At 42.6% G+C, this 9926-nt stretch overlaps 1 long non-coding RNA gene across 8 annotated transcripts in view; it reads left to right on the top strand.

The window, feature by feature from the left end:
• Nucleotides 1–312: 312 nt before the first annotated feature.
• The window catches only part of LOC109029490 (uncharacterized), a 57768-nt gene continuing 48154 nt past the window's right edge, over nucleotides 313–9926 (top strand). For 5 of the 8 annotated variants that reach the window (XR_010130547.1, XR_008670960.2, XR_008670955.2 and 2 more), the window contains exons 1-2: nucleotides 313–2784; nucleotides 4723–6389. This is a non-coding gene — a long non-coding RNA (uncharacterized lncRNA). The remainder of the gene's footprint in view (nucleotides 2785–4722; nucleotides 6390–9926) is intronic. The other 3 variants (XR_008670961.2, XR_008670956.2, XR_008670954.2) reach the window with 3 other exon arrangements.

Here is a 9926-nt window from a genome sequence, read left to right as displayed (position 1 = left end):
CAAGCCATCGCATCCCCTGTGACTTGCACATATATGCCCAGATGGCCTGAAGTAACTCGAGAATCACAAAAGAAGTGAATATGCCTTGCCCCACCTTAACTGATGACATTCCACCACAAAAGAAGTGTAAATGGCTGGTCCTTGCCTTAACTGATGACATTACCTTGTGAAAGTCCTTTTCCTGGCTCATCCTGGCTCAAAAAGCACCCCCACTGAGCACCTTGCGACCCCCACTCCTGCCCACTGAGCACCTTGCGACCCCCACTCCTACCCGCCAGAGAACAAACCCCCTTTGACTGTAATTTTCCTTTACCTACCCAAATCCTATAAAACGGCCCCACCCTTATCTCTCTTCGCTGACTCTCTTTTCGGACTCAGCCCACCTGCACCCAGGTGAAATAAACAGCTTTATTGCTCACACAAAGCCTGTTTGGTGGTCTCTTCACACGGACGCGCATGAAAGGTACTAAATAATATTATTTAATAGTTGTCGATTTATACAGCATACCATTAATGTTAAAACCGCTGTTGCAAGAGCATTTAGACTCTTTTTTCATATGCTATGTGGGAGGAATGCTTGACTTCTATTTTCCATAAATATTGTATATATACCTAGACTAAAATGTCCTGTGTTTTCCACTGACAGCACTGAATGGCATCCTGCTATCTTCAGGCATCTCAAATTGAAGTCACTACAGTTGGCTGGTACATCAAGGGGCCAGCAGGGGCCACAGCACCAAATCTTCTCTCACCATTATCCCAGATAAAAAGAGTGTGCTGCCTGTAGCTGCTAGCACACTTTCTTTGATAAGGGAGCACCCCATAAGCTGTCCTGGAAAGGAAGGTGTTAGTTAAGTTGTGTTGCAGGTTGGATTCTCCAGAGGCAGATGCCTAGAAGTTTGGGGCCCAAGAGGTTTATTTGGCACCAACACCTGTGGAAGAGAGAAGAAGCAGGATTGGGCAGTGAAAGATGTCCAGCAGTGATATGGGCATGACAAAGTCTTGGCCAGAGGCTGTCTCTGTACCACCCACAGTGGGATATGTGCAGTGCAGTGACATGATGATAGCTCACTGCAGCCTCAACCTCCCAGGCTCAGGCGATCCTCCTGCCTCAGCCTCCTCAAGTCCTCCTTTGAAGAGGTAGCTGGACATCACATCATTGTCTACCACGTAGTGTGTCTAGATAAGGCTGGGAAAAGTGAGGTGGGTTATCCCTGGGCATCCTCTGGTTTAACAAGAGTAGGAACTCAGTTGACTGCTCTTGTTTCATATACCATTAGACAAATCCACAGCAGAAAGTGAAAGCACTGCCAGGTACAGTGACTCATGCCTGTATTCCTAGTGTTTAGGGAGACTGAGGCAGGAGGATCGCTTGAGGCCAGGTGTTTGAGACCAGCCTGGGCAACATAGCAAGACCCTGTCTCTACAAAAATTTAAAAAATTAGCCAGGTGTGGTGGTACACACCTATAGTGCCATCTACTCAGCAGGTTGAGGGAGGAGGATCACTTAACCCGGGAGGCTGAGGCTGCAGTGAGCTGTGATCACACCAATGCACTTCAGCCTGGGCAACAGATTGAGAGCCTGTCTCAAAAAAAAAAAAAAAAAGTGAAGGCACCAAGTGGCAATTGTCACAGGCTGTGGCCTACTCAGGAAGCAGACTTGGAGATGGAGAGTGGTGGACAGGAGGTTTGCTAGGGAGTGGTCTTGGGATCACCACCTCTGGAAGGGGAAAGGAAGAAGGATGGGGCAGGAAGAGAAGTTGGCTGATGCATTAGTCAGGGTTCGCTAGAGGGAAAGAACTAATAGGATAGATGTATATATGAAGAGGAGTTTATTAGGGAGAATCAACTCACAAGATCACAAGGTGAAGTCCCACAATAGGCTGTCTGCAAGCTAAGGAGCAAGGAAGCCAGTCTGAGTTCCAAAACCTCAAAAGTAGGGAAGCCGACAATGTGGCCTTCAGTCTGTGGCCGAAAGCTCGAGAGCCCCTGGCAAACCACTGGTCTAAGTCCAGGAGTCCAAAAGCTGAAGAGCTTGGAGTCTGATGTTCAAGAGCAGGAAGCATTCAGCAAGAGAGAAAGATGAAGGCCAGAAAACTCAGTAAGTCTGCTCTTTCTACCTTTTTCAGCCTGCTTTATTCTAGCAGCTGATTAGATGGTGCCCACCCAGATTGCAGGTGGGTCTGCCTCTCCCAGTCCACTGACTCAAATGTTAATCTCCTTTGACAACACCCTCCCAGACACACCCAGGAACAATACCTTGCATCTTTCAATTCAATCAAGTTGACACTCAATCTTAACCATCACAGCCTATGATTCAGCCTCAACAGAGACCAACCACATGGCCAGCTCTAGACAAAGTGGGGGCCAGACCTTTATATCTCCCTATAAACCAGTTCTTGGCTGTGGGCACCCTGAGAAGAGGGCATGGTGGTGGGTGAGATGACACTCTTCATTTGAAGCAATTCCGATGAGGGCTGACAGCTGGGGCTCTCTGCCAGAAGCCCTTGCTGCAGCTGGTGGAGTAGCCCTTCAGTCTTGAGGAGACTCTGGGATGACATCACAGCATCTGCTCCAGAAGTCTGCTGAACCCATCCTGGCTAACTGTAATGCAACTATTAACCATAATACTTTCCTTTAAAAATCTCAGACAAATGCTGAAAGAGATAAGATACTGAGACAGGAAGTGTAAGCTGGAACTGTCTTAAGTGAATCAGGAAAAAGTTATCCTGTCTATAATGAAGTTCAGGGAGAAAGAACAACTTACATTGAACAGCCTTGAAGGTAAGTTGCCGGTCCAGAAACCTTTTCAGCTAATTTACTTGGTTTCACTTGGGTTTCACCCAGATGCAAAAGGATTTAAGTCGATTATTTAATCCATTCTCTTCTGTGGTGTAGCATGGCAGTGCTTTTGCATGTTGCAGCGTTTTCTTTCATTTTCAGCAGCCCCTCCTCTCCATTTAATCACTGTGTCTGCTGCCCTGTCCTAATCGCTCAGCAGACACCCCCCTGGCATCCCAGACACTCTGGCTGCGTGTCCCGTGCATGATTATTTGGCCCTCACCCTGTACTCCACTTCACACTCCCTTAGGCTATGAGCAGAGGATTTTTATCACAATTGTAAAACATAGAAACTCATCTCCACCAATCCTTTCAAAGAGCCCAGGGAGTCTGAGCTGTTCCAAATGAGAAGCTTCTGCTACAAGAGCATGGCCAGAGACTCCGGCTACCAGAGGGAGGCTGGTGCATTTCATTTCATTGTGAACTCCAACCAGGGTCTCTCGAAGGTTAAAATACCTTTACTTAGCGCTCAATCACTGTCGCACCTGGTACACACTGCTGTAAAATTAGGAGGGAAGAAGAGAGCAGGAGAAGCCCTGGATTCAACATCAGGAGACCTGGGGTCCAGCCCCTCCCAGCCTCTGGCACTCAGGGTCTCCATGGATCAGGTCTTATTCAGGTTATCATTCCCACTGCCTAGGAAAGTGTCTGGTTGAGTGGGTGCTAAGAAAAAATGTTTTCCTTTCTCCCTGGACATAGCTTGCATAAGGACTGAAGACAATGAGTGTGTGTAGGGGGAAAACGCTAAGGAGCTAGAAAAGTTTTTCATTCCATGGTGCAGTGTTCCTTTCTCTAGCCCCACCACCCAAAGCACAAGACCCTTTCCCTGACTTTATATCTTACCACACAGTTCAGCAACCCAGTGAAAAGATCCTTATTAAAATTTTATTAATTTTTTAAGAATAGAGACAGGATCTCACTATATTACCCAGGTTGGTCTTGAACTCTTAGCCTCAAGTGATCGTCCCGCCTCGGCCTCCCAAAGTGCTGGGATTACAGGTGTGAGGCCACTGAGCCTGGCCAAGTGAAAAGATCTTAACGCTTCCAACATCACATAACTCTCCTGGGAGATGGTGGTGGGAGGATTTTATTTGGACTTGTTTGGATATGTGTTCACCCTTGGACCAAACCTTATGTCCAGGATGGCAGAGTACTGTGATTAGGCAGACCTAAATACTGTACTGTTTTTTTTTGTTTTTTTTTTTTTGTTTTTTTGAGACGGAGTCTCGCTCTCTCTCCCAGTCTGGAGTGCGGTGGTGCCATCTCGGCTCACTGCAAGCTCTGCCTCCCGGGTTCACGCCATTCTCCTGCCTCAGCCTCCCAAGTAGCTGGGACTACAGGCACCGGCTACCACGCCCAGCTAATTTTTTGTATTTTTAGTAGAGACCGGGTTTCACCGTGCTAGCCAGGATGGTCTTGGTCTCCCGACCTCGTGATCCACCCGCCTCCGCCTCCCAAAGTGCTGGGATTACAGGCGTGAGCCACCGCGCACGACTGATACTGCACTGTTTTTTTTGTTGTTGTTTTGTTTTTTCTTTACTATTCTCTACTTCTTGCTAGTCTGTTGAATACATGTCGAATTTTTTCTTCTATTCTTCCCCTTCCTTAATCCCCCTTGCCTATTTCATATTTCTTTGTATTGGATTGTACTGCATTTTGTGTTACTTCCTCAAATATATCTTGTAGTTTACTAATTTTCTCTAGAGCTGGTTTTCATTTGCTACTTAACCTACTCATTGAGTTTTTACATTTTAATGATAAAGTTTTAATGTTAATTACCTACAGTCACGTGTTTTGTTTTTATTTTTGACTTGCCTCTCCTTTATTCATAGCCCAGCTCTTTCATTTTAGTTTCCATACTTATTTTATAATCTCTTTCAGATTGTTTTATCAGCTACTCTGGAATTCAGTGTTGCGCCTCCTGATTGATGTGTCTGCTGATTTTCCTTCAGGTGGTTTCATTTCTTGTGCTGTTTGTAGTTTTTACTGTTAGCTCCTGCTAAACTGGGGTTGTTTTTCTAAGTAAATCATGCCCCCCCGCCATGGCTCAATTTTGCATTTACTTTTGCAAGTAAAATTTAGGGTTTCACTACTGTAGGAGCAGTTTTTATAATATTCTCTTGGTTTGAGTTTATTAAACTGGTTAGGCTTTGTAACTTCTGATACCGTATCTTTCTGGCTGTGGGCTTTCAATTTCACAGGCGATTTTGTTTTCCATTCAGATTCCCTGTGATTCCTTTTCCCTTCCCTCAGCTGGTGGGTAGAGTTTTTACAGTCTTCTTTATCCAAACAGAGCAGTCCTTTGAGGAACCTCTCTCTAGGCAGGAGTCTTATTTCCAGCTTCTTGCCTCTCAGAGCCCCAGACCCATGTCTCCTTTGCTTACATTGCTTATGTACAGTGTAAATCCCATTCAGAGCTGATATCCTACTCACACCCTCTGAGATTCTTCTCTCATCAGTTGCGGTAATTACCAGTCTTGTTTTGAGTTATGTTTTTATTCTGATTTCTCAAAGATTTCCTCCTTTCCTCTTTCCTTTTATTTCTTTCTTCCTTCTTTCTTCTGAGTGTAGAATTTAATTCTATATTATTGCTCTATACTTTAACCCAACATTCCTATGTGTTTTCAATAGGATCAATAGTATCTGGGTGTAGTGGTGATGTTGGTGGAAGGATGTAAATTAATTTTGTTCATGTTGCCCAAGGATCTTGAATGATCTTTGAAGAATGAAATAAATCATATCACTCTGCAGGTTAAATCATTTCATTGACTTGCTATTGCACTTAAACTCCAAATTCCTTCTTTTGGGTTTATATGTCTTATACAAGTTGACCCCTATCTCCCCATGTAACCAAGCCTTAAGCTTTTCTCTGCATCATTCAAACTGCCTTCTTTCTTGCTTTAGAGTCATTGTTCTAGCTGTTCCTTCTGCCTGAAATGGTCCCTAGATCTTTGCATGGACATGTGCATTCTGTCATCCAGAACACAGAATTGTCACCTTCTGTGCTACTCCGTTTTCATGCTGCTGATAAAGACTGGGTAATTTATACAGGAAAAAGGTTTAATGAACTCACACTTCCACATGGCTGAGGAGGCCTCACAATAATGGTGAAAGGCAAGGAGGAGCAAGTCACGTCTTACATGAATGGCAGCAGGCAAAGAGCTTGTGCAGGGAAACTCCACCTTATTAAGTCATCAGATCTCATGAGACTTATTCACTATCATAAGAACAGCATGGGAAAGACCTGCCTCCATGATTCAGTTACCTCCCACTGGGTCCCTCCCACAACACCTGGGAATTCAAAATGAGATTCAGGTGGGGACACAGCCAAACCATATCACCTTCCCAAAAAGAGTTTTCCTGATCACCCTATCACTCCCTCCCTCTCATAACCCTGTGTCATAGTCTACATGACACATATCACTATGTTAATTATACTTTTAATTTATGTTTTTACTTGTTTATTTCAGAGGCCAGGCTAACAGGGATTGCTGATGGGGAAATAAAGAAATAATCAAGGATGAATCCTAGATCTGGGGCTTGAGCAAGTGAGTAGATGCTTGTAAGAGAAATAGGTGTAAGACGGAAATCAAGAGTTCTGTTTTGAAAATATTTATGTTTAATATTTTTATTCTTTATCCTAATGAATAAATCAAGTAAGAAGTTGGATATGAAAGTCTGGAACTCAAGCAGAAGTCAGGGAGATATACAAGCTTAAGTGTCATCTGCATAGAGATAATATTTAAAGCCACACTAGTAGATGGTAGCACCCAGGGGAAGAGAAAAGTGTTGTTAGAAAAGACAAGGCAGGCCAGGCATGGTGGCTCACGCCTGTAATCCCAGCACCTTGGGAGACCGAGGTGGGTGGATCATGAGGTCAGGAGATCGAGACCATCCTGGCTAACACGGTGAAACCTCGTCTCTACTAAAAATACAAAAAATTAGCTGGGCATGGTGGTGGGTACCTGTAGTCCCAGCTACTTGGGAGGCTGAGGCAGGAGAATGGAGTGAACCCAGGAAGGCGGAGCTTGCAGTGAGCCGAGATCGCACCACTGCACTCCAGCCTGGGCGACAGAGCGAGACTCCATCTCAAAAAAAAAAAAACAACAAAAAAAAAAGACAAGGCAATACATCTTGAACATCTTGTGAAACAATCTCCAATGTGGCATAGTCAGAGCTACAGGATAATGCCACTGAATGAATATATGTACAATGAAGGAAGGGCTTTACATGAAGAAATTAAGCAGCATTATCAGAAATTTACTTAATTACCTTAACTCTTGCTTCTGCCAGTCAGAGGTTTGATGCCTGGAAACTCTAGTGATGGATGCTATGGATTTTCACGAGAGAATATAAATAAAATTTATCGGTTCTCTCTTTAACCTGACTTGACCTGCCCAAACAAATATACAGCGTGATTTTGTAAATATTAGTTCTTTCCTGCTTGTCCACGGGAGTGGGTGTGGTGGGTTCTGACACAGATGACACCTGAATATTATCTATTATTAAAAACAGCTATGATCTAAATCTCTGAGAAGCTTTATCTTGTAAGTAGCCCTGAAGGCTACTGAGAATAGACCAGAAAAGAATATTTTTCCCTTCTCATTTTGGGGAGAAAACTCATAGAATTGGGAAGCTTCTTTATCCTGCAGAGGAACAAGGCAACATTACCAAATCTCTTCAGATGATTTAGTCCAAGGTGGGAATTATGCTCTGATATTTTGAGATCTATGATAAGGTTGAAAAACAGTCAACTGTGGTTCTGGTAATAGAATGAACAGGCTCTCCGTCTGCTCTGGCTTCCTCCAGCTACAGATCACCATCTCATGTTTAAATCTAACTTGCTGCTCTCATTGTCTTCCAGACTTATTTAGGCTATAAAAGGTTTGCCTAGCGATGTGGATTGTTTATGTAGAGTGTGAGGTGCAACTGTACAATATATCCATGACTTAGCTTTACGATTTCAGTCAAAGCAAAATGAAAGGCTCATTATCACTCGTGCTCGGGAAGCAATGGGGAATATTTTAAATTTCACGTTTTCACTGGTCTGTCATCAAGAACAGGACTAAAGTTCCAAATGAGATGCATTTTCTATAATGCATGTGGTGCCTTATCTTGAAATAGCTGTTGTCTTTGTCATTCTGATTTGCTGAGCAGACAGCTGGAAATTAAACAATAAAAAATAACTTTCTGTACATGACATTTCATTTTTGGATAACCAGCAGCCCAAATTCCGAGGCATTGGGATTAGTATATTTATCTCCACAGGTGCCCAAAAATGAAATGAAATGTCACCTAAAACACTATACACACTTCATTGCTATTATACCCCAAAATTTCCTCCAGTGAAATATTTTATTAAAATTAAATGAAAAAGCAAAATCTGTGCAATGGTTGTTCAAGCAGCTTTAATGAGCTTTAGAATGGAGCACACCCCCGACAATTCTTCCATGGGTATTTTACTATGCACAGGAAAACTGTTCAAAGAATATTATACTATACCATTCTTTCCTCATCTTCTTGGCTGTGTGTTGAATCAATTAAATTGCAACTTATAAATTACTGGTTAAAATATCTAAGAAAATAGCTTTTGTTTCTCTTTATAGGTACAGTATGTACTTCCTGAAAATGTTTGCCATCTCACTGAATCATTTTCTCCTTTCTCATCACCTAGTTGTTCATTTAGCAAATATTTATTTATGTGCCATGCTAGTTTGTTCATAGGGTAATAATTGTGAGCAAGATAATAGAGGTCTCTGGGCCCTTATGAAGTTTATAATTTGGCCAAATAGATAACAGCAAAAACAACAGGAACATCACCTTGTCATCCTATTAAGTATTTTCTATTTTGCCAGATACTGTTCTAGGTGAAGTCATGTATTCAATCGCCTAATTATTATGATAAGATAATCATTACACAGATGCAGGAAGGTCCTAGGAGAAAGATTCCATTATTACCCCCATTGTCTGGAAAAGAAAACAGGCAGAGGGAAATTTTAAGCAATTTGCCCCAGGACATGTAGCTAGGAAGTAGAACTAACAATGCTAACAATAAAATGATGAATATTATGATACAGGAAGTTCAGAATATTGTAAGAACATTAAGTAGAGGCTCTTGACCCAGTACCTGAGCCAGCTTGGTCTGCTGTAACAAAATATTATAGATTGCCTGGCTTAAACTACAGACCTTTATTTTCTCAGAGTTCTGAAGGGTGGAAAGTCCAAGATCAAGGTCTAGCAGTGTTCACTTTGGGGTAAGGACTCTTTTCCTGTCTTGCAGACAGCTGCCTTTTTGTTAGATGCTCACATAGTGAGGAGAGAGAGAGAGAACGAGCTCTTCGGTGTCTTTTCTTTTTATTTTCTTTATTATTATTATATTTTAAGTTTTAGGGTACATGTGCACAATGTGCAGGTTAGTTACATATGTATACATGTGCCATGCTGGTGCGCTGCACCCATTAACTCGTCATTTAGCATTAGATATATCTCCTAATGCTATCCCTCCCCGCTCCCCCCACCCCACAACAGTCCCCAGAGTGTGATGTTCCCCTTCCTGTGTCCATGTGTTCTCATTGTTCAATTCCCATCTATGAGTAAGAACATGCAATGTTTGGTTTTTTGTCCTTGAAATAGTTTACTGAGAATGATGATTTCCAATTTCATCCATGTCCCTATAAAGGACATGAACTCATCATTTTTTATGGCTGCATAGTATTCCATGGTGTATATGTGCCACATTTTCTTAATCCAGTCTATCGTTGTTGGACATTTGGGTTGGTTCCAAGTCTTTGCTATTGTGAATAGTGCCACAAACATACATGTGCATGTGTCTTTATAGCAGCATGATTTATAGTCCTTTGGGTATATATCCAGTAATGGGATGGCTGGGTCAAATGGTATTTCTAGTTCTAGATCCCTGAGGAATCGCCACACTGACTTCCACAATGGTTGAACTAGTTTACAGTCCCACCAACAGTGTAAAAGTGTTCCTATTTCTCCACATCCTCTCCAGTACCTGTTGTTTCCTGACTTTTTAATGATTGCCATTCTAACTGGTGTGAGATGGTATCTCATTGTGGTTTTGA

The sequence above is a fragment of the Gorilla gorilla genome, chromosome 14 (genome assembly GCF_029281585.2).
Source record: "Gorilla gorilla gorilla isolate KB3781 chromosome 14, NHGRI_mGorGor1-v2.1_pri, whole genome shotgun sequence".
NCBI lineage: Eukaryota > Metazoa > Chordata > Mammalia > Primates > Hominidae > Gorilla > Gorilla gorilla.
Note: the sequence above shows the minus strand (reverse complement) of the source record. Positions and strands in the feature narration are given on the sequence as shown.